The sequence below is a fragment of the Xyrauchen texanus genome, chromosome 39 (genome assembly GCF_025860055.1).
Source record: "Xyrauchen texanus isolate HMW12.3.18 chromosome 39, RBS_HiC_50CHRs, whole genome shotgun sequence".
Classification (NCBI taxonomy): Eukaryota; Metazoa; Chordata; class Actinopteri; order Cypriniformes; family Catostomidae; genus Xyrauchen; species Xyrauchen texanus.
This window is the reverse complement of record NC_068314.1, coordinates 9,535,620-9,555,293: the sequence shown is the minus strand read 5'-3', so window position 1 is coordinate 9,555,293 and position 19,674 is coordinate 9,535,620. Positions and strand designations below refer to the sequence as shown.

Sequence of the window (19,674 nt, the reverse complement as noted above, 5' to 3'; positions counted from 1 at the left end):
CACAGCTGTATATAAAGGAAAGACAAAGTTGCAAATTGGTAAAAAATGGATGCAAAAAGAAAACCAAACTGGTCCAAGGAAGAAAATCTTCTTCTAGTGCAGTCAGTCCTTAAATGGAAGGACGTGATAAGAGGAAAATTCAGTTCGACTTTAACAAGCAAAGAAAAGAAAAACGCATGGCAACATATTGTACTGACAGTAAATGCAGCATTTCCTCGGACAAGATGTTCAGCAGAGGATTGTGAGAAAAGGTGGTACAATGTGTTGGCAACAACACGCAAGGAAGTTGTAGCATATAAAGAAAGCATGCGAGCCACAGGTACATTTTATTTTAGCTTATTAAACCATTTTATATGAAATGATTGTCTCCATGTGGTCAGCAGCTGAGTTCTTGTCAAACAGGTGGGGGCCCTCCATATAAACCTCTGTCTGAGATTGGCGAAATAGTAGAGGAGATACTTGGTATGGCCAATCCCTCTATTTGTGGCATTCCAGATGCCCCAGACCCTGCACTTCTCAAATTGAAGGAGTTACAAAGATGGTAAGAAGAAAATTATGCATGTAATAATGTATGCATGTAATGTGCCTTTTTAATAAATTGATAGTATTTCAATCACCACATTGAATTGAATAAACATGTTTGCACTGTTTAATATTTTCTGCATGTGAATGTAGTGTGGATAATTCTGGAGCCGGTACATCATATGCATCCTCTCCTGTATCATCTCAGGACATCTCCCTGTGTCCTCCAGATGAGCCTTCTGCCTCACAAGACACTGGATTTGCACAGGGCGCAGCCACTGAGGATGACATTGAGTCCCTTAAAAGAAAAAAGCTCAAACTGCAAATTAAGTTGCTGGAAATTCAAAATGAATATTACTCACTAAAACTGAAAAGAATTAAGAATACTCAATGATTGTACATATGCTTTGTGTAATAAAATTGTGTAAGGAAAAATTTGTTTGTTGTTACTTATTGTCTACAAGTTTGCTTATCCAAAATGTGAGTTAACAAAGCAGTCCCTGAATGATGCTCTCCCCGAAATGCTTTGTAATGTGTGTTCAGTGGTTTTGTCATCATTCTCATCATAATCATGATCACCATGATCGTCATTTTCATCGTCGTCATCATCATCATCATCAAGCAATGGGAGGTTACGAGCTTTGCAAATATTGTGCAAAATGTCTCAAGCCATAATAATGCGACAAGCACGCTCAGGTGAATGTCGAATCTCTCCATGAAGGACATGGAATCTTCTTTTCAGCTGTCCAATTCCTCCCTCCACCACGGCTCTTGTTACTTTGTGTGCTCTTCATGATGCAAAAACAATAAAAGAACATAGGTCAGATAAGTCAAGAATGCACTCATTGAACAAAATTGGTATCTTGTCTACAGTTCAGTCCAGTACAGTACCTGTTATAATTGAGCTGCTGTTCTCCTTGAGGTCTTCTGTAAGGGGTGAGAAGCCAGTGTTTTAAAGGGTAACCTGACTCTCCCAGCAGATGACATCCAGGGCGAACATAGTTTTGTTCGAATAACCCAGTGAGGCCACTCTGGGAAAGAACCCGAGCATCATGTGTTGACCCTGGCCATTTTGGCACAAGATCGAGGATCTTGTAATTGGCATCAAATACGACTTGAACATTGATGCTGTGGAATCCTTTTCGATTGATGTATGTCTCCTCATTTATACTTGGAGCAATGATGCATACATGGGTGCCATCGATGGTTCCAACAACTCCAGGGAAACCTGCAATCCTCATAAAATCTGCTTGCTTTTGCCGTATAGTTTGAAGGTCAGTTGGGAAGTCAATGAACTGCCTTACTGTCTGGTGTGGTTAGTGCAGCAACAGTGGTATTTAAGACTCTGCTAACTGTGGACTGTGATGGCCCTAAGTCATCACTGGTGCATTGCTGCATTTTTCCAGTCGCCAAGAAACGCAGAGTCATTATAACTTTCATTTCTGCAGTTAAGGCATTGTTTCTTACAGTGGGAGAAGTTATTGAATTTCTGACTAGGTCAGTAACAAAAATAATACCCTGACGATCAAGCCTGTATCGTTTGATCAACTCTCTGTCATCGTATAATTCCAATACATTCTTACGTTGTTGGAAACTGCGCGGCCTCCTCCTCCTCACTGCTGCCATCTTGTTACTCCTAACTGGTTAGGAGACCTCTCCAGCTCTCTTAAATAATTTAGGAGCTGAGACCTAGTCTTAACACTTAGGAACCTTTATGAATCACACTTATTCTTAAGAATAAGAATAAGAGTAAAATGACGTCATTCTTAGAATTTTGACACACTTAAGACAAAAAATTTACTCTGAGCGGCTTTATACATACGGCCCCAGACCTCCCAGCTAGCCAAATTACGTGACCATTACGTAACGGCAACGTAATCACATTACGAATCTTTCGTCGTGGCAACGTAAGTGGTTAGGTCGTAACTGTCACTACTCGATCCGAACCGGAAACACGATTGGTACTGCGCATGTGCGAAAATGCGCCTACTTCCTGTAGAGATTGCTAAGACATGTGACCAACTGGGCGGCAACGTCATCAGAACGCAAAGAATTATGGGTATGTTTGGCCAGTTTACATGGGCTGGCATCGCATAACAGGCTAGTGTTCTGGCATGAAAATAATAAAAAGCGTGAAAAACAGAATATAAACCTACAAAATGCAGCGGTCTAAAGAAAACATTATCGGACCATACCGCCTAAAACTAAATCCTAATGCAAAGACGAGGTATGACGATAAAATAAAGGGAATCAAAGGACTGTATCCTTAGGAGCATAGTGACTGGTCAGGGGATGTCAACCTGTTGCCCAACTTTCAGCACCCATATATATACAACTATATGATATTAAATGTTAGTGCATACACACACAAAGTTTTCAGTAACTTCAAGTCGTTGCAACAGGCCCAGGTCTTTTTTACAGATGGATGGGTCCAGGACCTGGAGACTGTAAAAGTGGGGCAGAAAACTCGTCCGTTCAACGGTATGCTAATGTTTTAAGCACCACACTCCTCGCTTGATCGAACAATGGAAACATAAAAACATACTCCGTCATTTTGTTCATAGGAGGACATCATTCAAACTGCAAAGTGTTTACTTATATTTGTGTCCAGCCAGAGAAGAGTTATGGCAATGCGATGCTTGCACATGTCTGTGACTTATCACCCACAACCTACCGCATACATTTCCAGTTGTCTTTTCTATGGACTCTTTATAAATGTCTTCATCTAAATGTATTTACATGTTAAATATGTAAAGAAACTGAAATTAAGTTGGTTGTTACTACTATTTAAGTTATGTAATTGTGTTTGCAACAAAATAACACTGATTTTGCACAATTCTTCCTTAATACAGATAAAGGAGGCAGAATATCATTCAGTCTTTGTGTATTTTATTTACAGAGATGGCTAAAAATCATTACATGTGAGAAGTGACATTACAAAATCTTTTGAAAAAAAAAAAACATATTTACATATTAGATGTGAGCATGGTGTATAATTCTAACATGACGGCTTCACAACAATACTTGGACACATATTGGTCAAAGCACAGCACACAACCACAATTTTATCCAGCAAAGTCTTATCCTCCCCCTCACAAGGCACCACAAATCCCAGGCGTATTGTGTCATTTAATAAGTTAAACTTAGAGCGCATACACCCTATCACTCGCTCCACGTGGATCCTGACATGAGCTAACTTCCTGGTCTGTTCCACATCTTTTGCATTAAGTTGGTGGTGGCCCCTGGTGAAGGCAGGTATTTTCAGTGTAGCACCCACAAGGGCAACACTTTCTTTAATATCAAATCCACGGTCCGCTAACACTAGGTCTCCAGGCGAGAGCTTCTGAAGAAAGCCACAGTTCTCGGTGTTCTGCTTATCACTGGCACGCAAGAAATAGTGAAAACAATGAAAGAAATAGTACCTTGTGGTGTTATGCCAATGAGATATTTCATTGTGTGAATATGTTTGTGCCTTTGCACGTAGATTTTGTGCCCTTTCAATGAAAAGCTCAAAGCAGTCATTAATAACAGTAACACGATTCCCAAACATCTCTACATACTGATGAGGCATGCTTGCCTGTATACAATGTCGCTTTGGCCAGTACACCAAAGGGCTGAGGTGTGCATACAGTACATTGATGGTCTCAATGAACAGATACCGGTGGATGCGGTTTGTCGGCTAATGTCAAAGAGGTGTGCAACATGTTCAACAGGCAGATCAAGTCTTAAGCGCATAAGGGTCAGGAGGAGCATTTGAAAATGGGAGTTTTCTTTCTTTTGTTTTTGATTTTGGTAGACTGGGAATGATTTGTATCAGCACTCCCATCAATAGACTGAAAGATGGAAGGCCAGTGTAGTACTTCACCTTTGAATCATTGTCTTTGAGAAAATTCTCATCCAGGGCCTTTTTGGAGAGCTCTCCCTTCAGTTTTCGATTCTCCTCCTGCAAGCGGATTATTTCTTTGAGTCTGAGGCCACACATGGTGCACTTCTGCTGTTCATCTGCATTCCCTACTGGAGCACCATCATCACTTGATGTTTCAGTTTCCATATCTTCCTCTCTCCCTGCATTGTCTGGGGCTGGTGGCAGGGGCTCTTGTCCTTCCATCTCAACCACAGGTGCAGAGTAGTCTGATTGTAAGAACAATAAGAAGAAATATAGCTGCGATCAGCGATGTCGGGCCCAAGCCGGTGGCACCGCCACCACCGTGCCTTTAAGGTTGCTGTGCACGATGGGCAATAACGTAACCTCGCTTTGACTGTCGAGAAGATGTGTGCTGTAGAGCTTGCATCAGTGTGGGCTCTGCAAAAGTGCGCATCGAGGGCACATATCAACCACAAAATATGCGTGAGCACCCTTCTGATACCTAAAATGAAAAATGAGACACCCTACGGTCTCATGGAGTTAATGGACACATGAAATAAGTACACAAGACTGAAAATTCATATGAAGTGTGCCATTTGGGACAGGGCCTATGACCGTGAACCACAATAGTCACATCTATGAGGTAATTCAAATGTAGAATAACTTTTTATGTCATAGGATGTCATAGATCTTTTGCAGCACTTAAATGTGTTAATCCAGAAGGCCAGTATTTATCTGGAGGTCTTTGTACAGGTTTATTAATGTAATTATAATTTACGCTTATGTGTTCCTATGATATGCAATGGAAGTACATTTTTATGTTTAACATGGGTGTAGTCACAATACATAACATAAGATATAATATCTTAAGATCATTTATCATTATGTTAAGTACATCACACAAATTTGACTGTATTCACCTGTAATGTCTCCAATAAGTACAGTATATTGGCCTGTATATGGCCATGATATATTGCCTTAGCTAGACTTTAGCTAACCTATTACATTAGCTAGTAGCTCATGAGTCATGAATGTTAGCAAGACACAAGTTAGCTATATTTGCTTTTGGCTAATTAGCTGTAAAGTCGAGGAGCTGTACACGACGCGGAGGGAGGGAGGGCGGGCATCGACAAAATCTCATCTACCGACCTGATGCATTGATTTTTTTATTTAATAAATATATTTGTTTGACAGGGAAGCTGTGTGCAAACAGGAATATATATATTAATTTATTTATTAAAAAAAAAAACACCCCAGAAAAAAGGGCACTTTCTCTCGAGGAAGAAAAAGGGCAGGTGCTCAAGCCCCCTTTGATGTCTATGTGTGCACGTGCCTGAGGGTGAGTAAATGATGAGAGAAATATATTTTTGGGGTAAACTCATTTTATTTGAAAGACTATCTAGGCACATAATAACACTGCATTGCTGTGACTGTTTATAACTATTTCAAAATGTACAAGCTCACACTTTAAATGGTCAGTGCTTTGATTTTTAAATAATTAAAATAGCAACAGATCAGAGAAGAAAATGGAGATTGAGTGATTATTTGTACATTTTACATGCCATTCAAAAACGTGGCATTTTACAACGTAAGAGAGAAATAAAAAAAACTTAAAATAATACCATTTGTACTTTTCAATTACTTGGGATGTCTATGTTCATGGCGAAGGCTAAATTGTTACTGTCTCTTTAAGAGGGTTTTATCGCATGATAGCCTACGATATTCAAGGCACAGTTCAGTTTAATCTTTTGAGAACTGAGAAGTATCATTATTTTCGTTTTGTGCCGTGCTTGTTGCATCTGTATTCATTGTGAGATGATAAAATACAGACTGCATAAATGGTTGATTTGGTTCACTTGAATTTTGTGACGTGTTTCAGAAAGATTATCGCGAAGACAGAGACGGCACAGCTGGTTTATTTTCTTTATTTTACAAAAGCACAAGGTTTTGTTGTTATTTTAAGTGTACACAAATAAAAGTACGACTTTCATAGTTTGTGATGATGTATTAAATGTATCTGTATGGGCAAAAATAACGCAGTATTTTGTTTAAGTTGTTTCCGCTGTTTCGAGAGAAAAATATAGCAGGACGTCTCCTGGAATAATGCCAGAATTCAATATAATTATACAAGATTTCTTTCTCAACTGTTTGTTCACTTGAGACATAACAGACTCCCCAATGTATCATGTAGCCTATTTTTACATTTTTTTTGTATGAAATTGTCCGTTCAGACGCAAGCAGCAGCGAAAGCGAACTCTCATCGGAGTGCGTGCGTTAAACGCGACGCGGCTCGCTGTGTCACGCAATCTGCTCGCAAACATGTATTTGAGTTGTTTTCACATTTGTTGAGTTGAATAGTGTAAAATCGCTTGAATGTTCAAACAGGCAAACATTGTATACAACCGACAAACCTTCGTGAAGTTGCGAGCAAAAATGATCTCGCCTCGCGGATCGCTAAAACAACATCATTCTCGGAAGTTTTGATACGTTAGGATCGATCAGCCCATCCCTACTTTCTTTAGACATATGTTTCATGTTTGTGTTATATGTTTCTGTAAGTTTTTGTGACGTGTTTCAGAAAGATAATCGCTTAGACAGAGACGGCTCACCCGGTTGCAATACTTCCTAATTCAGTATATTTATACCCGATTTCTTTATCAACTGTTTGTTCACTCAAGACATAAGAGGGTGATTTCAAAGCATTTTGAAAGTGACACACTTCTTTCTGCCAGTTGGTGGCGCTATAACTTAGGCTCACAATAGTCACATCCATGTGACACACTGCTGAAGTTTCATCGAGATCAGTTAATGTATGCAGAAGTTATAACACACTTCCTTGCTTTTATGCTCACTTTATGTGCTTTTTGGAGCTTCGAAGATCATTTGCAATGTGTTCCACATTCAAACCAAAATATCTGACTTTCTGTTGGTCTGTTTGTTCACTTGAGACATAAGAGGGTGATTTCAAAGCATTTTGAAAGTGACACACTTCCAAACCGTTCGAGATATCAAAAATCCGCTGTCAATTTTTCATCCTCAATGTCTTGACTTCATGCTGACTGAGTTTCGTGGCGATTGGTGGAATTCTGTAGGAGTATTTCAAATTCCATTGCATGCGTTTTCCAAACAACCCTTGCAAGCACCACAAATCATAATAATAATAATAACTAGAATTTACATTTCCTGAAAAAAATGTGAGTGGTGCTTGCAGTGGCAAAACTCATCAAATAGCATGTTATAACTTGAAAAGAACTAAAATTATGGTCATAAAACGTTGCTGGCATGTGTTATTCATGATGGTTGCATGTAGGTGTTATGTTTGTGTTAACATGATGTTAGCACGTTTTTAGCATATTTTATCACTTCGCTAGGCGATGCTAGCATGTGTTAGCATGATGATAACTAGTTTTTAACATTTGTTAGCACTTCGCTAGGCGATGCTAGCATGTGTTTAGCATGATGCTAGCACGTTTTAGCATGCTTTTCGCTAGGCGATGCTAGCATATGTTAGCATGATGTTTGCATGTTTTTAGCATGTTTTAGCACTTCTCTAGGTGACGCTAGCATGTGTTAACATGATGATATCATGTTTTTAGCATGTTTTAACACTTTGCTAGGCAATGCTAGCATGTGTTAGCATGATGCTAGCACGTTTTTAGCATGTTTTAAGCACTTCGCTAGGCGATGCTAGCAAGTGTTAGCATGATGCTAGCACGTTTTTAGCATGTTTTAGCACTTTGGTAGGCGATGCTAGCACGATTTTAACATGTTTTAGCACTTAGCAAGGCGATGTTAGCAGATGTTAACATGATGCTAGCATGATTTTAGGATGTTTTAGGGTGTGGCTATGAAGATTTTAGGTCATTACATATTGACTGCTTGATAATATAAATCCTCTGGAGAGAAAGGGAGAGATGCTGGGCTGACAGGCCCTTTTTGTCTGTGTGTGTGTAAATGTCAGTTGGGACTTAAATTTCTGAACATTCCGCAATGTTAAGTCAATGGGATTTTTTTGGCCGCTTTTTCATCCTCTGTGCGAACATTGTACACCCGATCGCTTAGAAAAGATATAGCACACCTCTCCTCAATGAGCCACATGATTTGACACCCCACTGAGCGGTCTGTGACAAAAGCTGTGGGAGTAGTAGCGCGCCAAACTTTCGTGTGGAATAAAAATAAGAAGAACTAGAATGTACATTTCCTGAAGAAAATGTGAGTGGTGCTTGCCATGGCAAAACTCGTCAAATAGCATTTTATAACTGCTGAGATATGTGATTTTTTACCCAGTTGCTAGGGTACCCCCATCTGGTTGCTAGGCAGTTACCATAGTGATACTTATCAAGTGTCCTTGCCATCCTGAGTAAAATCAGTCAACCCGGAAGTGTCTACGATGTTCTGATCCAGAGATATTTTATTTGTTACTTGGTTGCTAGGGTAACCCCTCCTTGTTGCTAGGCAGTTACCATAGTGATTCTAATCAAGTGTCTTTGCCATCCTGATTGAAATAAACCAACCCAGAAGTCTCTACGTTTTTCTGATGCAGAGATATGTGATTTATTACTCGGTTGCTAGGGTAACCCCATCTGGTTGCTAGGCAGTTACCATAGTGATACTTATCAAGTCTCCTTGCCATCCGGATTGAAATGAATCAACCCAGAAGTCTCTACAATTTTCTGGTGCAGAGACATGTGATTTGTTACCCGGTTGCTAGGGTACCCCCATCTGGTTGCTAGGCAGTTACCATAGTGATACTTATCAAGTCTCTTTGCCATCCGCATTGAAATGAATCAACCCAGAAGTCTCTACGATTTTCTGGTGCAGAGATATGTGATTTGTTGCCTGGTTGCTAGGGTACCCCCATCTGGTTGCTAGGCAGTTACCATAGTGATACTTATCAAGTGTCCTTGCCATCCTGATTGAAATAAATCAACCCAGAAGTCTCTATGATTTTCTGGTGACGAGATATATTTATTGCTAAACGGTTGCTAGGGTACTCTGTTTAGTTGCTAGGGAGTGGCTTGGTAGCTGCCAATCATGAATCTCCAAAGGCTGCTTGTCAGTGTGAATGATATAAACCAACCCCCATGTCTATACGATGTTCTGAAGCAGAGATAAAGGTCTTGATAAACGGTTGCTAGGGTACTCTGTTTGGTTGCTAGGGTGTGGCTTGACAGCTGCCAATCATGAAACTCCAAAGGCTGCTTGTCAGTATGAATGATATAAACCAACTCCCATGCCTCTGTGACATTCAGAATGGAAGATATCCCTCAATGGATTTTGGTTGCTAAGGTGCTCGACAATGGTTGCTAGGGAGGGGCTAGGAAGTGCTGAGGTGATTCATGATTTGCTGTCCCGAGTCAAACGAGACCACCCTTGTGTTTCTATGACACTTCTATCTGGAGATATCCCATTGATGTCTTTCATTAGAAGTCTATGGGACTTGTTGCTAAGGTGCTCTAAATGGTTGCTAGGGCGTGGCTTGATAGCTTCACAATGATCCCGAGAGACTGATTGGTCGTCTGAGTAAAATAAGCCCGCCCTCTTGTCTCTATGACACTGTGATCCAGAGCTATGTTCAATAAAAATCCTTATCAAAATCCCTATGCAATGTGCACCATTGTAAGTCAATGGGGCAAATTTGGGCAGCTCCTGCCCCCCAGGGGTGCAACTTTTACCCCATATTGAGGTATGCTCTTACAGAGCCTGAGAGCCTCTTCAAATGTGGCAAATCACACATTTCTGCGAAATCCTCGCTCGGAGCAGTGACTCGACAAAATTTGTCGCAATGTTAAGTCAAAGGGATTTTTTTGGCCGCTTTTTCGTCCGCTGTGCAAACATCGTACACCCGATCGCTTAGAAAAGATATAGCACACCTCTCCTCAATGAGCTGCACGATTTGACACTTCACTCAGCAGTCTGTGACAAAAGCTGTGGGAGGAGTAGCGCACCAAACTTTGTGTGGAATAATAATAATAACTAGATAGGTACATTTCCTGAAGAAAATGTGAGTGGTGCTTGCCGTGGCAAAACTCGTCAAATAGCATGTTATAACTTGAAAAGAACAAAAACTATGGTCATAAATAAATCAACCCAGAAGTCTGTACGATTTTCTGGTGCAGAAATATGTGATTTGTTACTCGGTTGCTAGGGTAAGGCCATGTGGTTGCTATGCAGTTACCAAGGTAATACAATACATGGCTCCTTTCCATCCTGAGTGAAATAAGTCAACCAGAAGTCTGTACTATTTTCTGGTGCAGAGATATGTGATTTGTTACTCGGTTGCTATGGTAACCCCATCCGGTTGCTAGGCAGTTACCATAGTGATAGTAATCAAGTGTCCTTGCCATCCTGAGTGAAATAAATCAACCCAGAAGTCTGTACTATTTTCTGGTGCAGAGATTTGTGATTTGTTACTCGTTTGCTAGGGTAACCCCATCTGGTTGCTAGGCAGTTACCATAGTGATACTAATCAAGTCTCCTTGCCATCCTGAGTGAAATAAGTCAACCCGGAAGTCTCTACTATTTTCTGGTCCAAAGATATCTGATTTGTTACTCAGTTGCTAGGGTAACCCCATCTGGTAGCTAGGCAGTTACCAAGTTAATACAATACATGGCTCCTTTCCATCGTGAGTGAAATAAGTCAACCCGGAAGTCTCTACTATTTTCTGGTGCAGAGATATGTGATTTGTTACTCGGTTGCTAGGGTAAACCCATCTGGTTGCTAGGCAGTTACCATAGTGATACAAATGAAGTCTCCTTGCCATCCTGATTGAAATAAGTCAACCCAGAAGTCTGTACTATTTTCTGGTGCAGAGATATGTGATTTTTTACTCGGTTGCTAGGTTAACCCCATCTGGTTGCTAGGAAGTTACCATAGTGATAGTAATGAAGTGTCCTTGTTATCTTGAGTGAAATAAATCAACCCAGAAATCTGTACTATTTTCTGGTGCAGAGATATGTGATTTGTTACTCGGTTGCTAGGGTAACCCCATCTGGTTGCTAGGCAGTTACCATAGTGATACTAATCAAGTCTCCTTGCCATCCTGATTGAAATAAATCAACCCAGAAGTCTGTACTATTTTCTGGTGCAGATATATGTGATTTGTTACTCGGTTGCTAGGGTAACCCCATCTGGTTGCTAGGCAGTTACCATAGTGATACTTATCAAGTCTCCTTGCCATACGGATTGAAATGAATCAACCCAGAAGTCTCTACAATTTTCTGGTGCAGAGACATGTGATTTGTTACCCGGTTGCTAGGGTACCCCCATCTGGTTGCTAGGCAGTTACCATAGTGATACTTATCAAGTCTCTTTGCCATCCGCATTGAAATGAATCAACCCAGAAGTCTCTACGATTTTCTGGTGCAGAGATATGTGATTTGTTGCCTGGTTGCTAGGGTACCCCCATCTGGTTGCTAGGCAGTTACCATAGTGATACTTATCAAGTGTCCTTGCCATCCGCATTGAAATAAATCAACCCAGAAGTCTCCATGATTTTCTGGTGACGAGATATATTTATTGCTAAACGGTTGCTAGGGTACTCTGTTTAGTTGCTAGGGAGTGGCTTGGTAGCTGCCAATCATGAATCTCCAAAGGCTGCTTGTCAGTGTGAATGATATAAACCAACCCCCATGTCTATACGATGTTCTGAAGCAGAGATATAGGTCTTGATAAACGGTTGCTAGGGTACTCTGTTTAGTTGCTAGGGAGTGGCGTGGCAGCTGCCAATCATGAAACTACAAAGGCTGATTTTCAGTGTGAATGATATAAACCAACCCCCATCTTTATACGATGTTCTGATGCAGAGATATAGGTATTGCAAAATGGTTGCTAGGGTACTCTGTTTGGTTGCTAGGGAGTGGCTTGACAGCTGCCAATCATGAAACTCCAAAGGCTGCTTGTCAGTATGAATGATATAAACCAACTCCCATGCCTCTGTGACATTCAGAATGGAAGATATCCCTCAATGGATTTTGGTTGCTAAGGTGCTCGACAATGGTTGCTAGGGAGGGGCTAGGAAGTGCTGAGGTGATTCATGATTGGCTGTTTGCTGTCCCGAGTCAAACGAGACCACCCTTGTGTTTCTATGACACTTCTATCCGGAGATATCCCATTGATGTCTTTCATTAGAAGTCTATGGGACTTGTTGCTAAGGTGCTCTAAATGGTTGCTAGGGCGTGGCTTGATAGCTTCACAATGATCCCGAGAGACTGATTGGTCGTCTGAGTAAAATAAGCCCGCCCTCTTGTCTCTATGACACTGTGATCCAGAGCTATGTTCAATAAAAATCCTTATCAAAATCCCTATGCAATGTGCACCATTGTAAGTCAATGGGGCAAATTTGGGCAGCTCCTGCCCCCCAGGGGTGCAACTTTTACCCCATATTGAGGTATGCTCTTACAGAGCCTGGGAGCCTCTTCAAATGTGGCAAATCACACATTTCTGTGAAATCCTCGCTCGGAGCAGTGACTCGACAAAATTTGTCGCAATGTTAAGTCAAAGGGATTTTTTTGGCCGCTTTTTCATCCGCTGTGCAAACATCGTACACCCGATCGCTTAGAAAAGATATAGCACACCTCTCCTCAATGAGCTGCACGATTTGACACTTCACTCAGCAGTCTGTGACAAAAGCTGTGGGAGGAGTAGCGCACCAAACTTTGTGTGGAATAATAATAATTAGATAGGTACATTTCCTGAAGAAAATGTGAGTGGTGCTTGCCGTGGCAAAACTCGTCAAATAGCATGTTATAACTTGAAAAGAACAAAAATTATGGTCATAAATAAATCAACCCAGAAGTCTGTACGATTTTCTGGTGCAGAAATATGTGATTTGTTACTCGGTTGCTAGGGTAAGGCCATGTGGTTGCTATGCAGTTACCAAGGTAATACAATACATGGCTCCTTTCCATCCTGAGTGAAATAAGTCAACCAGAAGTCTGTACTATTTTCTGGTGCAGAGATATGTGATTTGTTACTCGGTTGCTATGGTAACCCCATCTGGTTGCTAGGCAGTTACCATAGTGATAGTAATCAAGTGTCCTTGCCATCCTGAGTGAAATAAATCAACCCAGAAGTCTGTACTATTTTCTGGTGCAGAGATTTGTGATTTGTTTGCTAGGGTAACCCCATCTGGTTGCTAGGCAGTTACCATAGTGATACTAATCAAGTCTCCTTGCCATCCTGAGTGAAATAAATCAACCCAGAAGTCTGTACTATTTTCTGGTGCAGAGATTTGTGATTTGTTACTCGTTTGCTAGGGTAACCCCATCTGGTTGCTAGGCAGTTACCATAGTGATAGTAATGAAGTGTCCTTGCCATCCTGACTGAAATAAGTCAACCCGGAAGTCTCTACTATTTTCTGGTGCAGAGATATGTGATTTGTTACTCGGTTGTTAGGGTAACCCCATCTGGTTTCTAGGCAGTTACCATAGTGATACTAATCAAGTCTCCTTGCCATCCTGATTGAAATAAGTCTGTACTATTTTCTGGGGCAGAGATTTGTGATTTGTTACTCGTTTGCTAGGGTAACACCATCTGGTTGCTAGGCAGTTAACATAGTGATACTAATCAAGTCTACTTGCCATCCTGAGTGAAATAAGTCAACCCGGAAGTCTCTACTATTTTCTGGTCCAAAGATATCTGATTTGTTACTCAGTTGCTAGGGTAACCCCATCTGGTAGCTAGGCAGTTACCAAGTTAATACAATACATGGCTCCTTTCCATCCTGAGTGAAATAAGTCAACCCGGAAGTCTCTACTATTTTCTGGTGCAGAGATATGTGATTTGTTACTCGGTTGCTAGGGTAAACCCATCTGGTTGCTAGGCAGTTACCATAGTGATACAAATGAAGTCTCCTTGCCATCCTGATTGAAATAAGTCAACCCAGAAGTCTGTACTATTTTCTGGTGCAGAGATATGTGATTTTTTACTCGGTTGCTAGGTTAACCCCATCTGGTTGCTAGGAAGTTACCATAGTGATAGTAATGAAGTGTCCTTGCTATCTTGAGTGAAATAAATCAACCCAGAAATCTGTACTATTTTCTGGTGCAGAGATATGTGGTTTGTTACTCGGTTGCTAGGGTAACCCCATCTGGTTGCTAGGCAGTTACCATAGTGATACTAATCAAGTCTCCTTGCCATCCTGATTGAAATAAATCAACCCAGAAGTCTGTACTATTTTCTGGTGCAGATATATGTGATTTGTTACTCGGTTGCTAGGGTAACCCCATCTGGTTGCTAGGCAGTTACCATAGTGATAGTAATGAAGTGTCCTTGCCATCCTGATTGAAATAAGTCAACCCAGAAGTCTCTACTATTTTCTGATGCAGAGATATGTGATTTGTTACTCGGTTGTTAGGGTAACCCCATCTGGTTTCTAGGCAGTTACCATAGTGATACTAATCAAGTCTCCTTGCCATCCTGATTGAAATAAGTCTGTACTATTTTCTGGGGCAGAGATATGTGATTTGTTACTCGGTTGCTAGGGTAAACCCATCTGGTTGCTAGGCAGTTACCATAGTGATACTAATCAAGTGTCCTTGCCATCCTGATTGAAATAAGTCAACCCGGAAGGTTGTACGTTTTTCTGATGCAGAGATATGTGATTTGTTACTCGGTTGCTAGGGTAACCCCATCTGGTTGCTAGGCAGTTACCATAGTGATACTAATCAAGTCTCCTTGCCATCCTGAGTGAAATAAGTCAACTCGGAAGTCTCTACTATTTTCTGGTCCAAAGATGTGATTTGTTCCTCGGTTGCTAGGGTAACCCCATCTGGTAGCTAGGCAGTTACCAAGTTAATACAATACATGGCTCCTTTCCATCGTGAGTGAAATAAGTCAACCCGGAAGTCTCTACTATTTTCTGGTGCAGAGATATGTGATTTGTTACTCGGTTGCTAGGGTAACCCCATATGGTTGCTAGAAAGTTACTATAGTGATACTAATCAAGTGTTCTTGCCATCCTGAGTGAAATAAGTCAACCCGGAAGTCTCTACTGTTTTCTGGTGCAAAGATATGTGATTTGTTACTCGGTTGCTAGGGTAACCCCTTCTGGTTGCTAGGCAGTTACCATAGGTGATACTAATCAAGTCTCCTTGCCATCCTGATTGAAATAAATTAACCCAGAAGTCTGTACTATTTTCTGGTGTAGAGATATGTGATTTGTTACTCGGTTGCTATTGTAACCCCATCTGGTTGCTAGGCAGTTACCATAGTGATACTAATCAAGTCTCCTTGCCATCCTGATTGAAATAAATCAACCCAGAAGTCTGTACTATTTTCCGGTGCAGATATATGTGATTTGTTACTCGGTTGCTAGGGTAACCCCATCTGGTTGCTAGGCAGTTACCATAGTGATAGTAATGAAGTGTCCTTGCCATCCTGATTGAAATAAGTCAACCCGGAAGTCTCTATTTTCTGGTGCAGAGATATGTGATTTGTTACTCGGTTGCTAGGGTAACCCCATTTGGTTGCTAGGCAGTTACCATAGTGATACTAATCAAGTCTGCTTGCCATCCCTGGGGCAAACACCGTACCCCCGATCGCTTACAAAAGTCATAGCACACCTCTCCTCAATAGGCCGCATAATTTGACGCCTCACTCAGGGGTGTGTGACAAAAGCTGCGGGACAAGTTACGCGCCGAACTTTTGTGTGGAAGAATAATAATTATTACTAGATAAATACAATAATTATTGTAGAATGTACATTTCTTGAAGAAAAGGTGAAGTGGTGCTTGCAGTGGCAATACTTGCCACTTGGTTGCTAGGGTGTTGTGCATGATTGCATACGAGCCAACAACCATGTCTGTACGATGTTCTGGTGTGGAGATATAGCTCATTAATATGTTTGTATGGTTACTAGGGTACTATATATGGTTGCTAGGGCATGCTTATGGGATGATATTTAAAGACTAGTTGACAGTCTGAATCTAAAAAGCCGAACTCCATTTTTCTACTATTTTCTGGAGCTGAAATATGGTTTGTAAATGTTGTTTTATAGTTGCCTTAAGTGGTTGTTAGGGCACAGCTATGAAGTTATTATGTCACTACTTATTAGTTTCTCGATAGGCCGAGTCAAAAGAGCCCAACCCCAAGTCTTTATGACCTTCTGATGCAAAGATATGATCTCCCAAATTTTGTGCCAATGCTAAGTCTATGGGACTTTCTCCGGCTGAGCCAACAACCATGTCTGTATGATATTGTGGGGCTGAAATATGGCTTCTACAGGTTGCAATATGGTTTCTAGGTGGCTCTAAACAGTTGCTAAGGTGTCCTGAGTGAACATTATATGTTGATATATTTAAACTAAGTTCCATTTTTATTTATTATAAAGTCATTACAAGATTTCCTATCATTGTTTTAATGAGATGAACTAGTTTAGCCTATTTTATGAGTGCAGAGAATTTTGACATGAATAAATCTATAGATACGCAACCTTTTACCTGTGTTCTCTAATGGTCCAGTGGTAGATTTTTTTGCAAAGCATGTCAAAGGTTCTGTCAAAGCATAAGACCATTTCCTATCATTGTCTGTGATATTTTTGCAAATCAAATTATTTGTAGGAAACAATGTGACTGTCACTTTAAGAGCTGCTCGGATCCAAAATGCCTGCAGAACTGAAACCAGCACGCGAGTCCTCTCCCGCTCGAATAGCTTAAAAACGGATATCACTTTTTTTTCTATATGCACGTTTTGTTTGTGTGTGCATGAGTCTTTTATGTTTTTTAAATGTATTTAAATTTGTAGTTAAGAGTAATTTAAAGTTTAGAATTAAGAAAATTATGACAATACCATAAAAAAAACCACCTGGTCATAACAGCGATCGCTGGAAGCCACTGATGCTCATCAGGTCACATAATTTATTGGAATACGAATAGAAATAATGATTCTGTCTAAATGTATCGCTATTCCTGCAATTATGCACACTTCTGGATTATAAAACATATGGATGCTGTTCAGTGAAGACACATAAACAGGAACAGACGTATCTGAATATATATGCATGTTGTCATTCTTTTTAAAAACATCAAACTTTGATTGATTGTTGATATCCTGTAAATGTTGTGGTCTTGATTTTTAAGTATACAAAGCTAATTTAAATGTAAGCTTTTAAATGACCCTCTTACCTGGATCTTCTAAGAAGTTCACAACAAAATATTCTTAATGTGTAAAATTCACTAAAGACAAAAATGCTGGATGCGCCAATTCACACAAAATGTTTATTTAAAAGATTTAGAAAAACGCCTGTTGTGCCAAATCCCACCCAGCAAATGGATTTGATCAAATTGTGTTGTACTAGTTATTAGATATACTTCATATACCCTCCTCCCGTCTGGCAAGAGGTACCGAAGCATTCGGGCCCTCACGGCCAGACTGTGTAACAGCTTCTTCCCCCAAGCCATCAGACTTCTCAATACTCAGAGACTGGTTTGACACACACGTGTCCTGAGTTGCACTTTAATAACTGTCACTTTATAACTGTCTGCTACCTCAATAACTGCTATGTGTATAGAACATTATCTCATAGTATGTTATGTTTACATTTTTAGAAACTGTCATCTTTTTGCACTACTGAGTACTGGTCGGCGCTGCACTGTCTATTGTCCTGTTCATTGTCAGTAATTTGTTGTACTGTCCTGTACTTTTTGCACATGTTTGCACGTGCACATATATAAACTACCTATATATATATAGGTAGTTTATATAGGTATTTTATTTCGTTGTGTAGTCTCATGTGGTCCTACGTTGGTCCTTTGTTGTTTTTATGTAGCACCATGGTCCTGGAGGAACGTTGTCTCGTTTTGCTGTGTACTGTACTAACTGTATATGGTTGAAACGATAATAAAAACCACTTGACTTGACTTGACTTGATATTAAAATTAATTTTACAGCATTACCTTTAAGATTATACAAATTAAAACAGAAATGCATCACTATGACAATTAATACAATATCTGATAACATAGCTTATCTGATTACTTATTTTACACAATATACTAACATTTATGTTGTAAATTCTTCACTTTCAAATTGCTTGTTTTAAATTTTTCACTTTTATTATTTCTAACCCTCAAGCTTTAATTTTGGCAGAATACTTGTAAAAGTTTCTACTCACAAAAATACTGTTTTAAAAGTACATTTTAAAATACTGTTTTACTGTCGATGATTTGGTGTATTGCTGCGTATGTATTTCTAAAAGAAATAAGCCCATAACACCTGTGAAGTCATGATTTACACTGAATTCATAACATTTTAACAACGCCCCTTAGCGGTTCTAAAATCACACACACACACACACACACACACACACACACACACACACACACATACATATATATATATATGTCTTCGCAGGGCTCACTGCTTTGTTTTAAATGACTAAGCTATAACATGATTTAATTTTGATTTCAAATTAATTTAATTTACTTTACATTTTGATGATTTAAATAATAACATCTTCGTCAATTCGCAAACCGTTGTTTTAGAAACCCTGGTTGGTAGGACCCGGGAGGGACAGGACCTGGCACAACACCCCCAGTGAGCAAGCCAATGGCGACAGTGGCAAGGAAAAAAAACTCCTTATGGGAGATTAAAAAAAAAAACCTTGAGAGGAACCAGACTCAGCAGGGGGAGCCCATCCTCCTCTGGCATGGCGTACACATTATAATAACTTGTTTATTTAAGCTAATATATGATATATTAATATACCTAGAAATTGTAAGTAATTATTTAATATGCTAGTAAAACCATTTATAAATATATTGAAATGAATTAATGCATTCAATGATGAGATGCAATGTGGTGTAATGAAGCATCTCCCACCATCTAGCCACTGGATCTGACACTGCATACAGGCTGGATATCCTGAGGTACAACAGATATGATAATATTAATGAATTTATTTGAATTTTGTTCTGATTCTCCAAGACTTAGAGCATAAAGTTTCAGGTCAGATGTATTTTTGCTCTCTCACTTCATCATACACTTTAAAATGTAAGTTTTCACATCAAATCGCCCTGACACCATTGTATAATAAAATGCACTGAAACACTAGACCTTATCAGTAGTACCAAACTTTACCTCAGTGTGCTTGTTCCTCTGCTTCTTTATTCTTCAGCATTGTCATAGTTTCATACCCAGAGGACGGGACCAAATGTCTAATAAATGAATAATGGGATCACTACATACACCAGTACTAATAAACTGAAAGAAGAATTAAAGAAATAAAACTTAAGCGTAAGAGATGAGCACGTAAGCTGGTATCCAGCTTGTCATCTGCATTGTTGTA

General features: G+C 39.9%; 1 pseudogene; it reads right to left on the bottom strand.

Moving 5' to 3' along the window:
- Positions 1-3,404: 3,404 nt before the first annotated feature.
- On the bottom strand, positions 3,405-4,630 carry LOC127632460 (uncharacterized; annotated as a pseudogene).
- Between the last annotated feature and the right edge of the window lie 15,044 nt (positions 4,631-19,674).